This window comes from Acomys russatus, chromosome 26 (genome assembly GCF_903995435.1).
Source record: "Acomys russatus chromosome 26, mAcoRus1.1, whole genome shotgun sequence".
Taxonomy (NCBI): domain Eukaryota; kingdom Metazoa; phylum Chordata; class Mammalia; order Rodentia; family Muridae; genus Acomys; species Acomys russatus.
In genome coordinates this window covers 248,382-272,791 of record NC_067162.1, presented here as the reverse complement: position 1 = coordinate 272,791, position 24,410 = coordinate 248,382, and the positions used below count along the sequence as shown (strand labels likewise).

General features: G+C 40.9%; 1 protein-coding gene across 4 annotated transcripts in view; it reads left to right on the top strand.

The window, feature by feature from the left end:
• Large1 (LARGE xylosyl- and glucuronyltransferase 1) overlaps window positions 1-24,410 on the top strand; it is a 497,928-nt gene that overhangs the window by 278,337 nt on the left and 195,181 nt on the right. The window lies entirely within an intron of this gene.

Here is a 24,410-nt window from a genome sequence, read left to right as displayed (position 1 = left end):
TGATGAAATGATGGCTATTAGGGATCACTGTTGCAATGAAACAGAGTCTACCTAAAGAAAATATGAAGTAAAATATGTACTGAAGAAATGATCTTTAGTATTAAATACACAGGTGAAAAATCCTAGCTAAACCTTGCACCTCTCTTTATACTGTAGCCTTTCGGCCAAGCAGACAGCTTAGGGGTAAAACATATTCTCAAACAAGTGTAGGTTATGTGGGGACAGTTTCCACCATCAGAACAATTACAGCAATGAAGTAAAACTAACGAGAGTTTTAAAAACATATAATCAAGGTCAACAGCTATCAATCTCCATATCCACATGCACAGGAAGAATGGATTTTCAAGGTTCATAACAAATTTGATGACTAATGGTGGCCAACGACAAACAACACCCTCAGTAAATGTCAGACCACCAACATTGCTGACCTGACACCATTGTAGAAAAAATAACCTGCAAGAAACTCACTTGAAAGTAAGGGAAAAGTAAAAGTATCTTCTTAAATGTATATTTAATTCAGGAGGAAATAGAAACAAAAATGCCAGCTACTTTGCAGCTAGAAAAGGACATGGAACACTAAAGTTTCCAGAGTTTACTCAGAGCTATCACTGGAGATGTGGTAATAAACTCTGATGTTCATTATTCAGAAGCAAAGAGGGTGATGAGTGGACCTTGCTTGCCATTTGGTAATTGAAACATGAGCAGTGGTGTTGGCCCAAGGAAAGCAGAAAGGAAACAGAGTCAACAGCAAAATTCTGTGAAGTAAGAAAAATTAAGGCATGAAAATTTTAAAAAGTAATAATTTTAAAAGTAGTGCATCACATAGGAATATGCCCTTCCCTGGTGCATTTGAATAAAATTGAGAAAATGCTAATAAAGAAAATGAATTGTAAGATGGAGGAAGGCAATATGTTTAGAAAACAGTGATAAAGTAATAAGCAGCATTTATTAGTCATTCACCATGCATGTGATAGAGCACTAAGTACTTAGTGTGGGTTAACTTATTTCATTCTTGCAGTGACTTGAGAATGAGTGCTGTTAGGATTCTAGTTTTCATAGAAAAACTTGGGCACAGAGTTACCTTGATCAAGCCTTCTTAGCCATAAAGTGCTGGAAAGAGACCTTGGTCCTCCCTGCAAAGTCTGTGCTGATTTGTGAAAATGAAGTTGTGTTTGCCTAAAAGAAGGTTTGCATTGTCTTAGCCCTATTCAAGGAAACTTTTTGCAGTGGACTGTAGTTAAGAGAGCTGCACAACTGGTCACAGGGCAAGGAGTAAATATATGCTGTGTGCTCAGCTTTAATCTAAGTGTCACATGTATATCACACCTTCTCCATCCAAGAACACTGCAGAAGAGAGTGCGGAAAATAGAAAGAGCCAAAGGATGGGGAGCCCCACTGCAAAGTGTCTTCTGGCCAGACGTGATCATTATATATAAACTCACATAGCAGTGATTACCTGAACAAGACACATAATCAAGCCAGTCCACATTCCAGTTAGGGAGAGTGGAGGGGATCACAAGACACCACTCCTCTCTGAGAAGGTTTTTATAATTAATAGCTGCTGGGGAAAGGAGAGTCAGTTTTCATCAAGGTGCATGACAAACTTTATTTCTAGGTCATCTGTGTGCAGAGAGATACAGTTTGCGTCTCTAGATGTACATGGCATCCTATCTGCCCCTTAGCTGGACAAAGTTCTGAGTCTTATCCTCTTTATTGTGTGTAAAAGCTGATGTCCAGAGTGAATCAAAATTTCTAGCTTACATTGTAGTGTATATGTGTGTGTGTGTGTGTGTGTGTGTGGAGAAAGGAGGGGAAGGGTTAGGGAGGAAGAAAGAGGGGGATAAAGGGAGAGAAAAAAGAAAAGAGGAAGGGAGGGAGCGAAGCGAGCCTGTGGATGCATGTGCAGAGATAGAGGAAAATGTTAGGTGTCCTCCATCATTCTCTGCCTTAATTCCTCTAAACAGAGTCTCACTGTGGACCTAAAGCTTGTTTTTGTTTGTTTGTTTTCCAAAATTGAGTTTTATGTCTGCATGACATATTCTGCTTTTCAGATCACCACTGGGGATTTAACTCAGGCTCTCATGTTTTCATAGTTTTCCTAACAGCTGACCCATCTTTCCAGCCCCTGAACTTGCTTTGAATTTTTGTTAATTCTGTTCTTGTGTAGACTGGTGTTTTCACAACATGTAAATACACCTATATGTACACACCTATACACAAGTACCCTCATGTACATATATATGTGCAGATAGATATATTAAGGTTCTTACTGACTACTTGAAAAATTGCCTGAAGTAGAAATTAAGTAAACTGCACCTTACCTTATCCATTTTCCTATTTTTAAAAAAACCCCAAAAACAACTTGCTAGCTCATGAAATATAGATATCATTGCTCTCAGGAAATAGAAATGGTGTCAAAGTATTATTTTTGTAGTAATAAATAATAAACATAATTAAAGGATAGAGATTGTGCCTTTCCTCACTAGGAGGTACTAAAGGACTTTAATAATTATGTTTAACAGGTTTTAATTTATTGAGTAACAAATTTAAATATTTCCTGTATAAATTAAAGGAAATACGTAAGCCTTTTAAAGCTTTCTAATGAAAGAAAAGTAGGATATGGAGAGATAGCTGAGCAGTTAAGAGCACTTACTGCTCTTGCAAAGGAACTGAGTTCAGTTCCCAGTACCCACATCAGGTATCTCATAGATGCCTATAACTTAAGTTCCAGGGGATCCAGCAACCTCTTCTGGCCTGACCCCAGGCACACAGGTGATATACATTCATATATGCATGCAGAGTCACACACATAAAACAAAAATAAGTTAATTTAAAAAGAAAAAAGTCACAGAAGTTCTTATTGTCCAAATTTATAGGCATGCACCTGGTTCACACCTAGTTATACAGAAAACAAACAATAGCATGTAATATCACTTTACTTAGAAATGCTCTGTTTTGATTTCAACTTGATTTCATTGTACAAAAGTAGTAGTAGTAGTTAAAAGAAAAAAGTAGTGCAATTTTAAAAAATAGGATTTTCCTTAGACAGTATAAAAAAAGAGTGAGGAAAGGAAAACAGATAGGTACATAGGACAGAAAGAATTCTTCCTGTTGGAGCACTTTGCTGCCTGTTAACATGTGTGCTATGACTGTGTCATTTGGTCTGGTCCTGTAAGGCTGATGCCACTCCTGGGCTTCCTCATAAAATTTGGTTAGAAAAGACCCCTGAACTTCATGGGGATTTGTATGTATCCTCAAGCCACTCTTTTTGCTTACGCCATGTTTAAGGAATCTTTTTTTCTTAACTTCTATTTTTTTATTAATTCATTCATATTACATCTCTATTGTTATCCCATCCCTTGTATCCTCCCATTCCTCCCTCCATCCCTTTTTTCCTTTACTCCCTTCCCCTATGACTGTGACTGAGAGGGACCTCCTCCCCCTGTATATGCTCATAGGGTATCAAGTCTCTTTTTGTTAGCCTGCTATTCTTCCTGAGTGCCCCCAGGCCTCCCCATCAAGGGAACATGCTCAAATATGTCTGTCCTTGTGGGTGAGATGTGTTTCTTGGATGCAGAAGAATGTTTATGCATCCATTCTGTGTCTTTTTTTTCTTTTGGAGAATTGAGACCATTGATGTTAAGAGATATTAAGAACCAGTGACTGTTAAGTCCCTTCATTTTGATGTTTGTGAGGTTGTGATTTTGCAATGGTGTAATTATCGATTTCCTGTGTAGTTTTGGTTTTAACTCATCCCTGTGGGGTGGAGTTTTCCTTCTAGTAACTTCTGTAAAGCTGGATTTGTGGATAGGTCCTGTTTGAATTTGTTTCTGTTATGGAATATTTTGTTTTCTCCATCAATGCTTATTGCTAGTTTCATGGCTATGGTAGTCTGCCTGGCATCTGTGGTCTCTTAGGGTTTGCAGGACCTCTGTCCAGGCCCTCTGGCTTTCATGGTCTCTGCTGAAAAGTTGGGTGTAATTCTGATAGGTTTGCCATCGTATGTTACTCTGCCTTTTTCTCTTGCTGCTTTTAATATTTTTATTTGTTCTGTATATTTTGTGTTTTTATTATTATGTGGCAGAAAGATTTTCTTTTTTGGTCTATTCTATTTGATGTTCTGTAGGCTTCTTGTATGGTCATATGCATCTCCTTCAGATTGGGAAATTTTTCTTCTATAATTCCGTTGAAGATATTTTCTGGGCCATGGAGTCAGGTGTCTTCTCTTTCTTTAATGCCTGTTGTTCTCAGGTTTCATCTTATCATGGTGTCCTTGATTTCTTGGATGTTCTGTGTCAGGAACTTTTCAGATTTAGCATTTTCTTTGATGGTTGTTTCGAATTCTAAAATTGTATTTTCAAGTCCTGAAATTTGTTCCTCCATTTCTTGGATTCTGTTAGAGAAGGTCCTCTCTTTGTTGGTTGCTTTCTTCTCTAAGGCCTCTGGGTCATGTTTTTCTTCTGTGTGTTCTTTTGTCATAGATTCCATTTTCAACTTCAGATCTTAGAGTGTTTTATTGATTTCCTTCATCTGTCTGTTTATATTTTCCTGAAAATTTTCCAGTGCCTCTCTATATGTCTCTTTCATGTCTTCAACCTGCTTGGTTGCATCTTCCTGCAGTTGTTTACAGATTTCATTGGTTTCTTCCATTATCATATTCCTTACTAAGGATTTGAGGTCGTTTTCTTTTATTTCGATTTTGTTTTGGTTCCCAACGTTATTTTCTTTGGGACAGCTGGGATCTGGAGATGCTGAGCTGTTTTGGTTTTTGTTGTTTGCATTTTTATGCTGTCCTTTAGTCCTTTTTATGTTTCTCTTGATGGGATGCGGCTTCTGGTGTCCTTCACTAAAGTTCTCTAGATTTAGTATTCTGTGGCTCCATTCAAGTCCCTGGTCTCTGTGCAGTAGATCAGATACAATGCTTGTTGGGTGCCGCCATCTTGGAACTCCATTGTTTTAGGAATCTTTATGGGATATGTGAAAGATCATACTTAGAAGGTCACTGAAAATTTGATTCTCAACCTCTTCAGCATCCAAAGAGAAGAAAGGCACCCATGCATTAACTACAACAAGTTTGTGTGTGTGTGTGTGTGTGTGTGTGTGTGTGTGTGTGTGTGTGTGTGTGTGCAGTCTTCTCAGCAGAGAATTTGGATCTATATCTGGGAAGGAATTTATGAATAGCCCTTCATTATCAGTGTAGGTTTGGTGTGAGGACCTTGCTTACTTGGGAAGCAGTAAGAATTAGTAATAATCAATAGTTGTCAGTTTTTCTCTCCTATCATTTATTGTCTTTTCTAATATGTGGCTTTCCATTTAATCAAGTTGGTATTCAAGTTGAATAACATGCCTGTTGATGTGTGTGTGGAAGGCCCCAGGGCACTCTTCAAGTTCGAGGTGAGTAGATAGCCCTGAGAGTACCCAGTCAAGCAGAATGGTTATGTTAACTCCACTTAAGGGTCTCAGCATCCTCAACTGATTGGGGGAGACACTCCCTGTTCATACCTTGAAACGGACCAACCAGAAGATAAGGACTTGCTGAGTGAGTATGTGCTCTTCTTAGGAATTCATATTTGGAACAACTGGTTTATTGTTTCAGAACAATGTAACTGGAAACAGAGACAACTTCACTGTAGTCTCTTAGCACTAGGCAGCTGAGGTCACTTCCCAGAAGCATCATGACCAGGAACTGAACTTGAGCTGGGGCTACCATGGTTCCTAGTGACAAGTAAAGAAAGGCCATTTTTCATTTTAAAGCACTCAGAAGTTTTAGGAGAAGGTGCAGTGAAGGCATAGAACATTCTGTCTGGTGATATGAACTGGAGACAGGTTTTCATTGCCCAAGTAAATGCTCTGTTTTCCAAAATAAAGTCCTACCTGGTTATTATCTGCAGAGCTTACCCATAAAAGTTAAAATCCTTCATGCTGTATGCTCTGAAAAGAAAGAATGCACTCTTGTTTCTCTCTAGCACTTTTCTGGTTGAGGAGCCTAATAAACCAAACCTAAAACTGTCACCCCAATCCACTTAAGATTTTTCTACTTTTCAGGATGTATATAGTCAGGGTGTGTACTTTAAGAGGAGGCAAGTCACAAATCGAACCTCTATTCTACTTTGAGCTTCATTGAAAGCACTATGCTTTACAATCTAAAATGGTGATTGAGGATCAAAAAGGCACCCTTAAGGATATCCTATATACCAAGTGAGTCACCAATGAGCAAGAAAGCTGAGAGGGACATGCTTAGTATCAGATCAGTGCAGATGAAATTGATCTCATGTTTAGAAAATTAGACTTTAATTTTTTTAGGGTATAGAACTGAGTCTAAAAAGTTTCCCCAAACTATACAGCATATGACAGGTAAGACGGCAGAGCTAAATGGGATGGTCTTTGTTTTGTTCAGTTCTGTCTGTCTAGAATTCTAGTTTTACAACTGATCAACTTGCAAAAGAATGACAACTACAAACCCTGTTTCATCCTAGTGCCTTTGACGTGGTCATCTCTAGGAATCCAGTGAAGGGATGGGTCCTGAAGTCAGATGTCTTAGTGGATAAACTAAGAAAGAAAACATTTTGTTAATATTCTCAATACTTAATGTTTTATCTGAAATGGTTCCTGGAGAGAAGGTTCTGAAATACCTCTGTAGATGACTCACATGACAGGTATGGGCTAACAGCTGCCTTGATAGGGTATGGACATGATAAACAAAGGGGAGGTGATATGATGTAGAGAGAAGGATCAGATATCACTTCCTGGTGAGTACACTGCTAGAAAAATGGTGGAAATTGGGACAGGAAAAGTTTTCTTAGAAAGGCAAGAGTTTGTTGTCTAGATGTCCACTCACAGGTGATTCATAGGATGATACCTGTGAGTAACATACTGCCCAATACAGAGGAATATACTCATCCATTCCGTATTTTGTTATTCCTTAAATAAGAGTGTATATGAAATGAACAGAGAAGACAATGCTTCATAGGAACAGGTGAAAGGGACTAAAGAGATAATCGATAAAATGTTTTTCTTGAGAACCTGACTTTGATTCCCACAATGCATGTGATAAACTGGGTGTGGTGTCCCTGACTTATAATACCAGCACTAGGGAGGGAGATCCCTGTTGCTACTATACATGCATGCCTATATGTGTATACACACTCATGCTTGTATGGGCGCCATGTACACAAACACATACACACACAGACATACAGACATACACACACACACAAACGGGGGCGAATAGGTTGATTTAGTGTGGCACATCCTGGATCTGGGCCCCATGAACAAAACCTCTCTGCTTCTTTTCATGCAGAGCAAATGACCATGTGCTCTTGACCTAGAATGGTTAACACCTGCCACTCATATGCCTCAGACCCATCACTTGGTGACAGTATGACGGGAGCTGACTAGTGCCTGGAACTCACACGCCTTTTTTCAATGTGTGGTTGTATTTAGGGTGACACTTAACCTGCAGGGCTGATAGACATTGAGCTCCAGCAGAAAGCTCCAGCCTGAGTTGCGAGGAGAGGGCCAATGAAGGTGGACCTCCGTGTCTACAGCCAAGACAAGGCTTCCCTGAACCAGTTCCTGAATAGACACGCTATTTTAAACCTTAGGTCCCTTCCGACAGAGAGAAAAATCAGCCTGTATGGGTCCTGAGTACTTTCCCCTTCAAAATCTTTCCTTACCTCTGGAGACTATAAATTTTCCACTGGGTCCAAACAAGAAGAACTTGATTCTCCTATCAGGATCAAAAGATGTGTGTCTGTGTGTATGTGTGTGTGTGTGTGTGTGTGTGTGTGTGTGTGTGTAATATATTAAATATGTATTGTATTTAGTTATATATATATTTTTCTTCAATAGCCCTTTTGAATAAGGGTCCCTAGCCTTAGCCCTATTGCTAGTTTGGACGTGGCAGTTATTTGTGGTGAAAGATTTTCTTTCTGAGACTTCTGAGCATCCACTCCTGGTCTGTCTCCCCCCACCCCCCCACCCCCACACACACACAATTTGAAAATTGAGAACATCTCTAAGCATTGCCAAACAAGTCCAAGTAACCCCCCACAGCAGAATCTTAAAACTTTGACGAGCTCAAAACACTGAACCCAGAGAACAGAAAGCCTAGTTACATGAAACACAGTGTTGCTACACTGGGTACTTGTCCTGTGCACCCCATAGTGATTTCTCTTCATGCCCTTAGCCCAAATGGCTACCCCAGGGCCAGATTTCCTTTGTTTTCTAATTGAAGTATGGGAGGTAAACAAGTATTCCCAATTACTGCTTTGGATAGGAACCATGGGAAATACTCCATGCTTCTCAGTCCTAATTCCATGTCACCAGCTCAATTATGGAAGAAGGTATACCTAAGTGTCAAAATGTATTTCTTTGCTGGAGTTAAAGCCAGACTATAACACATGTGTGTATAGCTACTATTTTTTTCAGGATCATTTTTCAAAGATGGACCTCTGTAAACTCTGACCTGTTAAATATTCCTTTTGTATACCATACTCCCTTGGCTAAAACTCATCTACAATATTTTCATTGGATTTTAACCACTCAGCCAGGCTGAATTCAAGAACCCCAGTGGGTTTTAAATCTGTACACTACTGGCTAAATAATATGTTTGAAGAGAAAATATCAAGCAATGATCAACATCTTATTCTCAGGCATAATAGCCCTGCTGAAAACTCCCCTTTCTCATCCCCTATTATTATTAATACAGTGTTATTACTTAACGTACATTGTGTTCCAGAGGGTGCTCACTGCCTTTATATTACATATACATAATACATAAAGCCTACTGTTAAAAACCAGCCATTATAACCAAGGACAGGAAATCACAGGAGGTGACAGATGTGGTAAGAGGCTTGTGTTCTGTTCTCGTTCACTGTGATCAGGCCCTTTTTTCCACTTGTCAGCAAATGAAATATTCCTTCTTAACTCAGAATTAACTAACAGTTCACATGTATGCCGACTCTGGGAGGCAGTCTGCTCGGTACTTCCTACAGAGCATCCTCCTTGCAGGTCTTGTAGAACAAGCTAGTGCCATTGTGTATCTTATATGCAGGACCTGAAAGTCCCTGTTCCAGAAATGTGTTTTCAAAATTGAAGTCCAGGTACATTTTATTGTTCCTTGTGCTTCTGCATAAAGATTGTTTTGAATATTCCCAGAAAATTAAAAACATAAAAACTATGGCAATATATGTGGGGGAAAAAAAGAACAGCCAAACTCAGCCACCTAAAGTTTACAAAACTACATCATTAACTTGGTCTTCTTTTTTCCTAAGTTGGAAGATATGGCTCATGAGTTATTTCGTTTATCCAGTTGTGACCTCCATGCTTGATTGTATAGAAGAAGTACTTGTTGGTTTAATAACCCAAAGCAGCACCCCTCAAGATGGTTCTAGGAACTAACCCTTTTTTCTGTGCCCAAAGAACCAGAAACCAAGGTGAAATACTTGGCACCACCTCTAGATGCCCAAATTCAGCCAGACCATGTGGATTCAGGGCAGAGCTGTCTGGTGCTGCATTTTGGCTTCAGCCTTACCTGTAGAAGGATCTCCAAACTCCAGTGTACCTTTGCTGCAGGCCAGTGTGACACTGTTCAGACTCATACATTGGGTAAGCCTGAGCACCAAAGGTCAAGAGAGCACACTGGCGAGGTGCCGAAGAACAGACCTCAGAGTCCCTTATAATTTGGATTTGGTTTTATTTTTCCTTTCCTGATGCTTTAGTTTCATAGTTTCCTTAAATAGTATTTCATGTGCTGCTCTTAATCCTGTAGAGATTGGAGACGTGACCATATTTAGTGAAAAAGTGACTCTTTATTATGCTTATTCAGTATTACCTTGATGGAGTGCTCATTTACGCTAAAATACAAGGTCTGCTGAGCTTCATATTTTCTGATTTGACTTCCTATCTCCAATCTGTTCCTCTATTCTAAGAACTGTACTAAGAACTTATTTATTGCTTTTATTTTCCAGTGCTCATTTGAATATCTTACTTGAATCAGTGATGCACATATGACTTTTCAAACCCAGGTCCTATAGTTCTTTATAATTGTGTGATTTCCTTGGCATCTGCTTCAGCATTATGACTTGGAGGGGAAGTTAACATTTGTACATTGCTTTTCAGTAGTGTGTTTTACCTAGAAAACACTTTACAAATGTGACCTTATTGTTCATAGACGTACAATAATATCCTTTTCTTGGGGGTAGGCAGTAGAAGAGCTTTTCGGAGGGCATCTTGGAGGGATTGGACCTCCATAGAAAGTTCAGAGCATTCCTTTTGAAGAGTAAGAACCTCTTTAAGGTCTTGAATCTGTAGTTTTAAGTTGCGTTTAGCCAAATGTAAGGAGGATTTACCGGGAAGGTGAGGCTGAAATGTGGGGGCAATAAAAGGAGGGGGCCAATAAGGGGGCGGGCAGGAAAGGGGCGGCCAATTTGGGTTATGGTACCTGGTGGCCTCTTCCTCTAAGGTAGCTTTCCTCAGAGGAGCTTAAGTCATCCGAGGTGGGGACTGTCTTAACAACAGGATAAGCCTGGGTTGCAGGGCCCTGGTCTGTGGGGGCATCATCCGCTAAAGAGATCTTGGACAGGGAAGGATATAAAGGCTTATTGGAGGCAGGAGGGTTATCCCCCATGTCTACGATAACAGAAGGGCAGGGGGATTTTAGGCGTTGTAACGACTTGGAGCCATGCGACTCCATGGAGGCCAAGGAGGCAGAACGAGATAAAGGCCGAATGAAGGCCTCAGCTGAAGCAACCATGGAAGAAATGTCAGGGGTATCAGAAAAGGTAAGATCTTTAACTAAAGTCCAGTAATTAAAAATTTGAAGAGGAATCGTCTCAGGACCATGTTGGGAAGAATAGGAATCTAACTCTCGACGAACACGGTCCCAACGGTCAGGATTAATATTAGGACCATCAATGACAAACCAAGGACAGACTTGGGAAACAAATAAGAAAAAACATACAAGGTCTTTTTTTCTTAACTCTAACCCCTCTTTCCCTGAAACAACTTTTAAGGTGGTGAATAAATTGCACTTCCTTTGAGAGACTTTTACCCATCGTATTGACAGAGATGAACATTTACCTAAGTGCGGAGAGGTCTTGTGAGCGGCAGGCCCGCACCGGAGACAATCGGAGGTACTTTCAGTTTGACCTCGGTGAGAAACTTGACCGTGGTGGCTTTTGAACTATTGCCCACAAAGGGTCTTCGTCACAGTAGAGGGCTCGTACCTCGTGGCCACAATGGGCGCCACTTGTCCTGTCCAGCAGGACAACTAATTACGGGGTCGGGAGGGGAGCCATACCCGAGGGATGAGACGGGAAAGAAAGAGGTGAGACCAAGTAGCGTTCCTATCAAGGTCCGTTTATTGAATCAAAAGCAAAAGCTTATATGGGGTGGAGGCAGGAACTAAGCAGTAGTGGGGGGTGGGCGAGAATGTCTCCAGATGATACCATCAGGGGAACATCCTGTGGTTTTTCTCGGAGCAATTTCTATCTTATGTTAGCTAACTATCTCTCGGAAAGTCCCGAGCTAACCTGCTAAATAACATCTGCAGGGGGTGAAGGGAGGAAGTTATGCAGAGGCTGAAAGGAGGAAGTTAGCTTTGGAACGGGGCATCAGTATCTTTCCATAGCCAGTAGACTCTTAGCCTTGAATGACCCCGGGCTGGCTCCAAACAGGAAATATTCTTATGTCTCCTGAGATTGTGACTTCTCCCTTAAGGCAAAACCCTAGAGCATCAGACTAAAATGTCACTTTAGTGTTGGTTGAAAGCATGAATGAATCTATGGTATGTCGGGTCCCAGCCCACAGGAAAAATCGAATCAGGGTTCACCTGAAAGAGGGAGTTCGGATTGAAAGTAGGGTACAAGTCAGGAAATTTCTGATCAAGATTCACTTTATTGCCGACTAGCAGGATCATATATAGGGCAAGGTCAATAGGATCTATTCTTATCTCACTCACCCTAGCCCCGGGGCAAGAATACAATAGCCTAAATCGCTCCCTGTAGAACTTCCTAGTTCTCTGAGTAGTTCCTTGTAAGAGCTTCCTAGATCCTCTGGGTGATTCCAAGTTGAGACTTCTCTACTTCTTTCAAAGGTAAATAGTCCAAGTATAGCCTAGAACACAAGACCTTGTGATAAGGTAAATGTCAGCAGCTCGAAGGTCACAGCATACAGCCTAAGCATAGGATTTCTGTCATGGCAGAATTTGGCATGGGTCTCCACAATGGTAGGGAAGTCACTCAGAATTCCATGCATTTGTTTCTTTGGACATTTGTGTAGTTTTGAGGCAGGGTCTCTTGAAGCCCAGGCTGGTCTCAAACTCACTGTATAACTGAAGATTTCAATGAACTTTGGGTCTTCTTGCTTCCACTTTCCCATACGGAGATTGCAGGAATGCACCATTATACACATCTGGTATGTGTGGTGCTGGGTGGGTATCAAGCATTCCAGGCAAGTGCTCTTCCAACTTAGGTGAGTCCTTGACCTTTCAGCCAGAATTGTTTGCGTCACTACATTCGTTCACTTTGAAACTACTTGCAGAGTATTTTCTCTCTATCCAGCCTTGTTTTAAGCACACACACACACACACACACACACACACACACACACACACACACACACGCACATAGAGAGAGAGAGACAGAGACAGAGAGAGAGCGAGCGAGCGAGAGAGAGAGAACTGTGTGAAGAACCATAACTTCTAAAAATATTAAGTCCATGTAATACAGGAGCTAATGAAATTTACTCCTCAGTGCATTGAAAAATCTATTAGTTGAGAAGGCAGCAATATTTCAGGAAATTAAATGGCTGCAACAGTCCAGTTCACAAATCAGAACTCCGGGTGCTGAGCAGAGCTACATTTTAGAACGTGAAGTGCTGAAGAGTCTGCAAGCAGTCTGTGAATGCTCCAGTGGCCAATCTCGTCAAGCTCCACTGATCTAAAGAGAGGATGCTTCTGTGACTAAAATGTGATGAAAGGAAGGGACTTTGTGCACAGACAGGAGGGTCTGGGATCATGTTCCTTTTGGCTCACTGAGCCTCTGTCCTTCCATGATGCCTTATATTGACAGAGGGAGGTTTACTAGTAGGTTCCTGCTACTTTATCCTTGGAAACCATCAAGTCTTAGGTTAAGCTGTAACTACACATTAAATAAATCTCACTTGATTCTTTCCCACCTATAAAGACCAGGTTTGAGGCTCTACAAAGGTTCTTTCAAAGATGTTGATGTTGGAAGATGTAAGCCAAAGAATTCAACATACAATTGATGTTGATTTCTAAAAACATCACCAAAACTTTGGCTACTTGTATTGAAACAGGATTTCTAAGTTTCGGATGTCACAAGAGATGTACATGCAACTCCTAAACCTGTCTCAACACAGGCTTTTATTAATATTTAGAAGCGTCTTCTCTCCATCTACTTCCCGACAACTATCAGCTTTCATTGGGACACTGTCGCTCAAACCTGTCAATGACCTGTTCTGAGCTAACTGAGACCCAGTGTGAGCAGACCAGCCAATAAAACATGGAGAAGTGGTGGTTTTGGGGTCTCCTTTATGTTTTATGTGTGGAGTTTAGAATCACCTGCAATGCTGACAGAAAACTATAGATTCTTGATCCCTACCCAAGACCTAATGAATGTAGGATGAGCTCAGCAATATGCATTTTTGTTACATTTCTTCCACGTAAGCATCACCTCATGGTCCTTCAGATGCTTTGTAGTTTGCTTCTGCTACTTAAAATCATTGACTCTTTAAATCTTACATTCCAAAAACAGATGAGAATGGATCTATCTTTTAGTACGTATACTCTGTACTGTTGAGTAGGGCATACATAGTTTTCAACCTTCTACCCTTTCCATGTACTCCTCTGTCACTTCCAACCTCTTAACAGACCTCATAAAAAGGTAAGGAAAACTGACTTCACAAGTTCTCTTCTGATATTCACATGCACACCTCAGCACATTTGCCAACATGTACACATAAAGTAACAATAAACATTAGAAAAGTATCAAATGATAGTTACTTTACATAGACACATAACAGTCATGTGTCTATCCTGTGTGTTTATGTGCTTGTCTGTCTGTCTGTATTTCTGGGCTTTCACTAAGGGCACCTATTCTATCTTCTTTCTTTCAGGTATTTAAAAAACTACCTCCATGTTACTTTTGCAGACCAAATTGAAAGTTCATCTCCTCCAGACATCTCCATCTGATTGTGTCCCCTTCTTTCCTGCCCCTCCCTTTTAATAGTCTTCCTAACAGATGGCTGCTGTACACACACTCAGCATTTATCCCAGCACAGTTTGTTCCATTCTGTAATTACAGATGTTGGAGCTTATTTCCAAGATGACTCCCAGTAAACCCTCTAGTATCTAGTATCCACACTCTTGTCCAGACCTTTTGCACATTGCAAATTGTGCAGCCAGATTCACAGTGAAGAAATAGCACCATGCTGCTTCTGAGGCCTGTTAATAGAAGGCATACTAGCTTCTGTCTCCTCTCTTGAACCCTTTACTCTGGGAAAGCCAGCTGCCATGTCACTTGTGCAGCCTCTGGAGTAGCCAAAGTATTGTACAACAGAGTCTTTCAATTAGCATGCAGTGTGTATGGGCCATACTGTCTGACAGGATCAATGTGTGACAAGATCAAATATTTCAGACTAAATCAAAACTTTGATGACTGAAGATTCCACTCCCTTCCTTTGCACAGCTTTACAAAGATTCTACCTGGCAAATATGTTCCCAACAAAAGCCATGTGAGATGATAAATAGGTGGGCATGTGTCATGGTATGACATAAAGCAGTGACAGGTTGGTATGAGTGTCTCTAGACAACTGAAATTGGCCTCTGGCTCATCCTCAGCACCTCATTAGGTGTCCCAAAGATGTGTGTGTGTGTGTGTGTGTGTGTGTGTGTGTGTGTGTGTGTGTGTTTGTTTGTATGTGTGTGTAGAGGAGTATGTGCGTGTGTCAGGGGAGGCCAGTAGTCCACTTTGAAGGTCTTCTTCAGTCGCTTTCCTCCTTTTTCTTTTGAAACAATTTGTTACTGAATTTGTAGCTGACTGATTCAACTGGGCTGGCTATGGACGTAGCCTAGTTTCTTGATGTCATTTCTCCCTAATATCTGAGTAATACTCCATAGTATAAATTTACCACATTTTTTAATCTGTTTTTCGTTTGATGGTCAAAGAGATTTTTGCTTCACAGAAAAATGTTGACATATATAAGGAACCTATTTTTTTAAGAGTAAATATTTCCGTAGTGATGGGGAAAAGCTCACAGACTATAAATACTCTTACTCCCTGGGACAAAAGGAGTAATTTTATTTTACAGATGAGAAAAGTCCCAGGGAGATCTAGAAGCTAGCAATGTCTAACTCTAAAACTTTGGTACCTAATTGCCCTTAAAAAATGGTTTCCTGGGGCCAACTGAATGGCTCAGCAGATATAAGCATTCGCTGTACAACCCTAATGACCTTAGTTCAATACCTGAGATCTACACTGTAGGAGACAAGAGATTCCCACAAGTTATTTTCACTTCCACATGTACGCTATGGTGTTCTCTGTCTGTCTGTCTGTCTGTCTGTCTGTCTGTCTGTCTGTCTCTCTCTGTCTCCACACTCACAGAATTAATTTTAAAAATTATCTTTCTTGGCCAAGTAAGGTATGAGAAACAAACTAGTAAGCAGCATCAGCCTCTGCATCAGCTCCTGCCTCCAGGTTACTTCCCTGCTTGAGTTCCTGTCCTGACTTCCTTCAGTGATGAACTAATGATGTAGGAATGTGAGACAAATAAAGTGTTCCATCCTCCCCAAAAAATTATCTTCCTTGTTGGGGAGAATGGTTCTGCCTGTGGAATACTTGGCTTTTAAGCAGGAAAGTGTGCTCTCCAGAACTGTGCTAGAGATATCAGACATGGTGGTATATGCTTGTAATCGAGTTGAGCAGAGGGTAGAGGTCCTTGGGGTTTGCCTAGCCTAACTGGTAAGCCAAAAAGAGACTTTGACTCAAAAAGCATAGAAGACATCTTGTAGATGGCACATGTGTGCACTCGTGCACACACTCACGTGCGTGCGCGTGCGCGCACACACACACATACACACACACACACACACACACACACACACACACACACACACACACACACGGCTTGCTGTGTTTAGATGGAGAGATAATTCTATTCTGACCTTAAATGAACCCAAAAGTGTAGATGGACTGTAGTGAGAAGGGGCAGGAAGGATTTAGCTCAAGCTTTGTATACTGTGGTTAATTATAAGCAGATGGAAGGCTTATAGGAGGACTTAGTAATTAACAAGCTCTCTCCAAAATGCTTGACACTCAGTAAATGATAATGCTTTTTTTTTTCTTTTATGTTGTCATATCTGAAGTATCCTAGGGGCTACTGAGAATCAGCATTTCCAATGACAAGTGGGCATCCATTCTTGGCTAAACCAGCCTCCCCACCTGCCTCTAATAACCTATCAAAGTCCAAAAACTTGGCTTAATGACTGGCACACCACTGCCCCTCAATCCTTAGTTTGGAATTGATCACTTTGGAGATGAGTTCACAGTTGAACTCTAGGTTCCAATGCTCACATCACCACACTGGCAGGTTTTCTAGGTCACTGTTACAGGGTTACCTAGTGTACAGTATACCCAGGAGTCAACTATAGAGCTTTGTAGAAACACCATTTAGTTCCTAATGAGTAATGTAGTGTCAGAGCTTCAACGAGGTGAGTTTTGAACTGCCCGTGTCCTCCATCCACCCTTGAGAAGAAACCTGAAAGCTCTGATCACTTCTGATCCCTTATGGATGTCCAGTAGACTGCAATCATGGTTGCTAATTAAAGCTTCATCCATGCTGCTTACAATTATTAACAGCTACCGCAGGAATAATGTCCTGTCCATTACACTAAGGCAAACTTCATCTTTGGTATCTTAATTATGCGCACCCTTTGTCATATTGACAACCGTGGGGAGTGACTCCAGCAGGTGCTTCTGTCTCTGTTGGATATTTGGATATGAGTGGTTATATAGCGTTCTCTTCCTTTATCTATATACCATAAACCCTATGACTTAATGACCCTTATGTTGGAGCTTGTTGCTGGGTGGGAGGCGGATCAATACCTATGTGAATACCCTAAGAACCTGCCTAGAAAAGCCACACAGGTGACCCTTCCCACACACTCTCTTCTACCCAGAGTCTGCCAGTGTATTTGGCATTCCACCCTAGAGACATTACATTTTTCATAGATTCCAGGTTGTAATTTTGTTAGCCTTCCATATAGGCAAACCTCACTTACGTCTTTTACATAAGTGATGAATAGCATCTCCCCTGCCAAACTACATCTGTAACCACCTCTTTCCTGTCCTATATCAAGTATTTCCTTGATCAAAATCAAAAATCTCAGTCAGCTGAGCTCTGATACTGATGATGTTGACATATAGGGAGGAGGAAAGTTGCTTTCATAGTGGCCCTGCTTGCCTAGCAAATTTTGCTGTCCCAGTGGCAGTATTTCATATCAACATTAAGAGCTCTCATTAAGTCAGTATTTCAGTTTCAACAAGCCACATGTCTTCTGTCACACGGCATGACCATGGACTTGCAGTTATTGATATCTCTGCTTTAAGTAAAAGGGGACATTGAAGCTAGGACGTGAGCCCAAACTAAGGTTCTTCACATTTATTAAGCTATTCTTGAGCAATGACCATGTAGGATATTGCCACGGTATTGTTAAAAGATATTTTCTCAGCCTCAATGAATTTCAGTCAAACTCAAGAGACAAACATGGAAAATTAAGCACAATGTGTTAGTGTGGTATGCATGGCAGAGTGAGATAGCTCATTTTAGGAGCTCCAGTCCAGCCTGAGGCAGAGAGGAGGTGCTTCCTAGATGACTGTGGCTTTCAATGAAGAAAAAATACAAAATACAGAGGAAGGGAAGATGCAGAGAGCAGTAGAAGCCATATGGGTCTTGAGATGAGCTTATTACAATAAATGTATCTGCTTCACCTACTTTACATTCTTTCCCCCAAGGATTCCTTCATTTTCTAGCCTTGCCTGTGGTTTTCTTTCTAAATACAAACTCATTCACATGCCTCCTTTACCTCCAATTGAACACTTGGACTTAATTGATTATGAATTAAATTGGGCACTTGGGGCGACATTCAGGCCTGGACTCACGTGGAGATTAATTTATTCCTGTAGTCTCATGGTTTTGTGATGCATCCAAGTGTCTCACATCTATGTTAAAAATAAAACTGAGAGTCAGGAAAATCTAATTAGATGGCTTAACCCAACACAGTGGCTCTCAGTCTTCACCAAGCTCTCCTGCTTTGATAGTTACCAAAATAGATGGATAAGTTAATCAAAGGTCTGATTAAATAGCACTGCTATGCAGCATGGAGTTCTGATTGCCAGGCTTCAGTTCAGGCAGATTCTCTGGGGAGGAAAGAAATGGAGCTGAGGTCCAAAGGCCAGGGCTTACACAAGGAAAAGTTTTATAAGGGCATTGAAGGGAACTGCTTGCTGAGGTCCCAGACAGATCTTAAGGTGATAGTTTACTGGGAGGCTAACTCCCAGGGAAGTAAGATGTAGATTAGAAGAAAAAAAAAATCCCAGAATCTTCTTCTAACAGATTCTTGGTGTGGGTGTGTGGCTGAGAACTTTTGTGTGCTTGCATTTGCAAGCCAGAAACTGATATGCGGTATCTCCTCAGTTGTTTCCCACCTTAATTTTTGAAGAGTAGTATTTCTAAACCTGGAACCCATCAATTCAGTTAGGCTGGCTGGTCAGTGAGGCCCAGGATCCATTTACCTCTTTGCCACCCTCTTCCAAGCACTGAGGTTACAAATGTTTGCCTTTTTATGTGGCCTATGATGATCCTAACAGGTCCTCCTGATCACTCAGCACTTTGCTCACTGAGCGGTCTTCCTATTCCTTCCTCTAGCAGATTTTAATTACAGGTTTACATCATGGTTGTGTGGAGTGGAGCTGGGGGTGTTGGATGGTGACTACTCTCCTCTACTGCCCCCTATTCACCTGACCTAGCTTTGCACTGAAAAATAATCATGCTTTACTCTGACCAGTATCTAATTTCTACCTCCCTGTCAACACTATTGGCTATGCTCGCAGTGTTAGACATGTCCACTCAGGTCCTTCTGATCCTTTTCCCTTCTCTTTGTGCTGCTGTTTAAATTCTGCTTTATATGTCCACTGGTTGTTCTTCAGGGGTGCCTACCAGGTGATTGGAGGACTAGAGGAGAAAGAGAATGGGATGGATGTTCTAGATCCAACCCTGTGATTTGTCACAAGTGTGTTATTCCCCTTAGTTGGAGGTCACTGCTGGATCTAGGCACTCTGTCACTGTGTGACTACTTTTTAGGGATTTTAGTAACTGCTGGCCTGGCATTGCACATTGCAAGATAATATTATTCTCTTCCTTGTCGCTTCCCTGAGTAGCAATGAGTGCCTTTAATTCTGTAAACATGGCAAGTGTTAGTCCTTTTGATAGTGCCTTCTCCTTCAAGTTTGGGTGTGCTGGCTGATTCTACCCATGAAGCAAATTTTTAGTAGGAAGTGTTTTATTTATGGTAGAACCTTAGAGAAGCCATGACTAGCAATTAAATGATGATAATGGATCTTGAATTCAGGTATAGCTGACTCTACAGCCTAAGCATTTATGTTGTTATGTATACCAGGCTTCCTGACAAATAACACAGTGCATGTGCAGAGACATAAGGCTGGCGAGCTATCTCAGTTAGTAAAGCGATTACCATATAAGTACTTGGGCCTCTGTTAGATGCCCAGAACCTACGTCTGAAAACCTAGACCCCTCGGTGCTTCTTTGGAATCTCAGTGCTGGGGGAGATGAAGGCGAGGTAGTTCCCCAGGAAAAGCCAGACTCACCTAATTGGAAATTCCAGCTTAAGAAAGAATCCCTGCCTCAAATGGATGGAACCAGAAATGATCATCCTGAGTGAGTTAGCCCAGACTGAGAAAGATACACATGGTATATACTCACTTATAATTGGATACTAGTCCAACATGGATGCCCTCTGAGAGTCTTCACTCAGTGGGGGATCAGGATAGATGCTGGGACTTGCTATTGGGAATCCAGGTAAGAGAGGTATGGGAGAATAGGGAGATAGAAGGACCCACAGGGTTCTGGAACCCTACAAGAAGACCATCAAGGCTGGTGGATCTGGATCCAGGGGTGCCTGCACAAACTACTGTACCAACCAAAGACAATGCATGTAATAAACCTGGACCTCCAATTCCAATCTAGCCAATGGACAGCACATTCTCCCACAGTTCTGTGGAGAAAGGGGGACTGACTCTTACCTGGACTCGGGTGCCCCTATTTGACCACTTCTCTTTGGTGGAGAGGAAGGGGAAGCAGGCTATCTGGATGAGACCTGATATGTTGTGATCATGTGGTGGGGGAGGCAGTCCACTTCTGTCACAGGCCTAAGGGAGGGGGAATAGGATGAAAGAGAGAGGGAGGGGGGAATGGGAAAAGTGAGGGACTAACAATCAGGGTGTCATCTGAAAAAGTTATTTAAATAAAATATAGAAAAATAAAATAGTATTACAAGAAGAAGAAGAAGAAGAAGAAGAAGAAGAAGAAGAAGAAGAAGAAGAAGAAGAAGAAGAAGAAGAAGAAGAAGAAGAAGAAGAAGAAGAAGAAGAAAGAAAGACAGACATGGTGGTGGTGCTAAAACTACTATGTGAGCCACACATCCAGATTTAAAAACCAAAGCAAACTAACACAACACAAACAAAAACAAGAACCAAAAACATGAGTTCAGATTTCATGGGAAAAGGAAAAAAAAAAAAGAAAAAAAAAAAAAAAAAAGAATCCCTGCCTCAAAAACAAGGTAGGTAGTGCCTGAAGAATGACACGTAATGCTGACCTCTGGCCTCCACACAGTTGAATGCATGCACCCTCTCCCCCCCTACACAAACACATACACACATACACGAGATACAGCACCCTCTCTTCCCCCTCCCCCACAAACACACACACATACACGAGATACATCTCTGTAAGTACTTGGTCTGAGGGAACTGAATGAAGAAGAAGGGCCAAATCTTATAATTGCTATGCATCTTTTGTGTGCCAGAAATTAATTCAGCCCTTTGTTTGTTTGTTGTTTGTTTGTTTTAGTGCTAGTTATCAAACCCAGTGGCTTCTGAATGCCAGATGGGTGCTCTATCACTGTAATCCATCCCCTTGTTGCCTTTAATTTTGACATGAAGTTGGAACCATCTCCATTTTACAGATTAAGGCTCAGAGAGATTAAATACTTTTTGTGTTGATAGAACCAGGGACTTGACCTCCTATGTCAGTTTTCTTTCTGTCCTCCATACTGCCTGAGTACAAGGTGACAGATTATGAACAGTGTCTGGTTCTTCCCTGTGAAATGGACACATGGTATAGACATCTGAGTGTCTTGAATTTTCTGGCCATCGGTCTCCTTTTTCAGAGGACTAAGATAAACCTAAGAGATAGCAGCAAACATATGTTTTTATATAACCTATGAATAGTAAAGAATTCTGGGCAGTGAGCATGAGACATGCAGTGGGTTATAGGAGCTCCAGCAGGGCTTCTTTTTCCTCTATGTCTTAGAGCAGCCTTTACCCTCTTAATACCATATGTAAGATTTCTATGTTGGTACTTTTTTTGTGTCCTTACCAAACCAACCTTACCAACCTATCTGCCTTCCTTTGCTGATCAGTTTATGGACATTTCCTTCTGTTCATTTACTTTTATAGCATGTTGATGAAATTTCTGTGGAAATACATTCTCATCCTTACATTTTAAATTTGTTTTTTTCAAATTAAACTATAATTATATCATTTCTCTTCCCTTTCATTCTTCCAACCCCTTTGATGTAACTCCCCTTTCAAAACTATAGCATGTTTTTCTTTAATTGGTGTTATATATGTGTGTATCTATGTATATATGAATGTATATATTTCTATAAAAACAAGTGCAAGTGCATATGTAACCTGCTCAGTCTGTATAACGTTGCTTGTATGTATATGGTTTCAGGACTGACAGTATTAGACAGTCACTTGGCAGGGGTTTTTATTTCTCCTGTTTTCAGAATTCTTTAGTCATCTCTAGTTCTTTGTATAGGGCTAGGGGCCCATGAGATTTCTTCACTTCCATGTTGGCATTTCTATTGATATTGTCCTTGTTGAGGTCTTTTTTTAGGCAGCCATGTTGTTGAGACTTCATGAGTGTGGCTTCCCTGACATTCTAGGAAATATAATCTCACAGCAGCCGTTTGGGTCCTCTGGCTCTTTCAATCTTTCCTAAGTCTTAGGTGTAGGAGTTGTGTTGTAGGTGTATCAATTGGTACTGGATGCCATACCATCTCTTGTTCTCTGTGTTTTGAAAAGTTCTGGTTTTCTGTAATGGACTCCATCTATTTCACAGAGAAGTTATCTTGAGCTAGTGAGAGCTACACTTATTTGTGAGTATAAGGATAGATATTTAGAATGCAGTTCGGAATTTTGCTGTAAAGTAAAGTAGTGGTTGTTGGTTCTCTCCAAGAACCATGGCCTCACTAACCCAATATTTAGCTAGGTTTACAATAGTAGGTACACTATCCCTCCTGTTGGGTGAGCCTTAAGTCCAAGTAGTAAGTTATTGGTTACAACCAAGATATTCGCACCACTTTTACACTCTTTGGGTTATTTGCCATGCTGTCATTGTTTTTATTTAAAGTACACACACACACACACACACACACACACACACACGCACACACACAAACATACATAACTACATATATATATATATGGACTTACATGTAGTATATGAAATCTTAGATAATAGTAATAGGATTCTTTTTTTCTCCTTTCAGACATCCTTACCGCTACATCACCCTCCTTTTACTTCTGCACTGACATCCCTAATTGAAGTCCTTTCCATTTTCCCATATCCTCCTTCAGATCAATTGCAACTTGCTATTGCCCTTTCTTTCCACAGCCCAATCCCTCTGCAGTAGTTAATGTAGTCACCTCTGAAGACTTGGAGCTAGGAGCCTTCGATGTCAAAGAACATGCGACATTTGTTCTTCTGGGCTTGGGTTACTTACTTAGTATATATTTTCCTAGTTTTGTCCTTTGAACTGTCACAATTTGTAATTTTACTTTACAGCTGAATATAATTCCATAGTGTGTGTGTGTGTGTATGTATGTATGTATGTATGTATGTGTATATATATATGCCTCATTTTCATTAACCATCTGTCAATTGAGGGGCATTTAGGTTGTTTCAGATTTCTGGCTATTGTGAATAGAGTGGCAGTGAGATAGGGATGACACTGGGTAGCTCACACTGGCTGTGATCTTTTAGCAGTCTTCATGCCTCTGCCACCCAGGTTCTATGATTATATGTGTGAGCCACCCACACCCAATGCTTGCATACTTTCTTTTTTTTTTTTAAATTTTTTTAAATTAATTTATTCTTGTTACATCTCAATGTTTATCCCATCCCTTGTATCCTCCCATTCCCCCCCCCCCCATTTTCCCATTATTCCCCTCCCCTATGACTGTTCCTGAGGGGGATTACGTCCCCCTATATATTCTCATAGGGTATCAAGTCTCTTCTTGACTACCTGCTGTCCTTCCTCTGAGTGCCACCAGGTCTCCCCCTTTAGGGGACATGGTCAAATGTGAGGCACCATAGTACGTGAGAAAGTCATATCACACTCTCCACTAAACTGTGGAGAATATTCTGACCATTGGCTAGATCAGGGAAGGGGTTTAAAGTTTACCTCCTGTATTGTCCTTGGCTGGTGCCTTAGTTTGAGTGGGACCCCTGGGCCCAAATCTGCCTATCATATTGTTCTACTTGTAGATTTCTAGGACCCTCTGTATCCTTTTATTTTGCTATTCTCCCATGCGTCTCTCATTTAGAGTCCCAAATAGGATGCCTTCCCCTCTGTCCCAGTTTCCTGGTAAGTGAAGGCTTTCGTGGGACATGCCCCTTCGGCTAGTCTTGCATACTTTCTTAAAGACTAATGTCTTCTAAATGGAGTTATAAAGACAAAGAAGAAGAATATTGTCTGGAATTCTGAGGTAGTGTCCTCATCCTCATTAAAAGGTGTATATTCAGTGTTAATCTGTTGAAATTAAAATGTGGAACCAGGTCACATGCAAACCCTCCACACACATGCTCCATATCTTTCCTATGTGGTCTTCACAAATGACCTACATAGATGAGGTTTTGTTGTTGTTGGGCTTTTGTTTGTTTGTTTGTTTTTTGTTGTTGTTTCTTGTTTTTTTTTTTTCCTAGACAGGATTTCTCTTGTAGTCCTGTCTGTCCTGTCACTTTGTAGACCAGGCTATCCTCGAACTCCCAGAGATCCACCTGCCTCTGCCTCCTGAATGCTG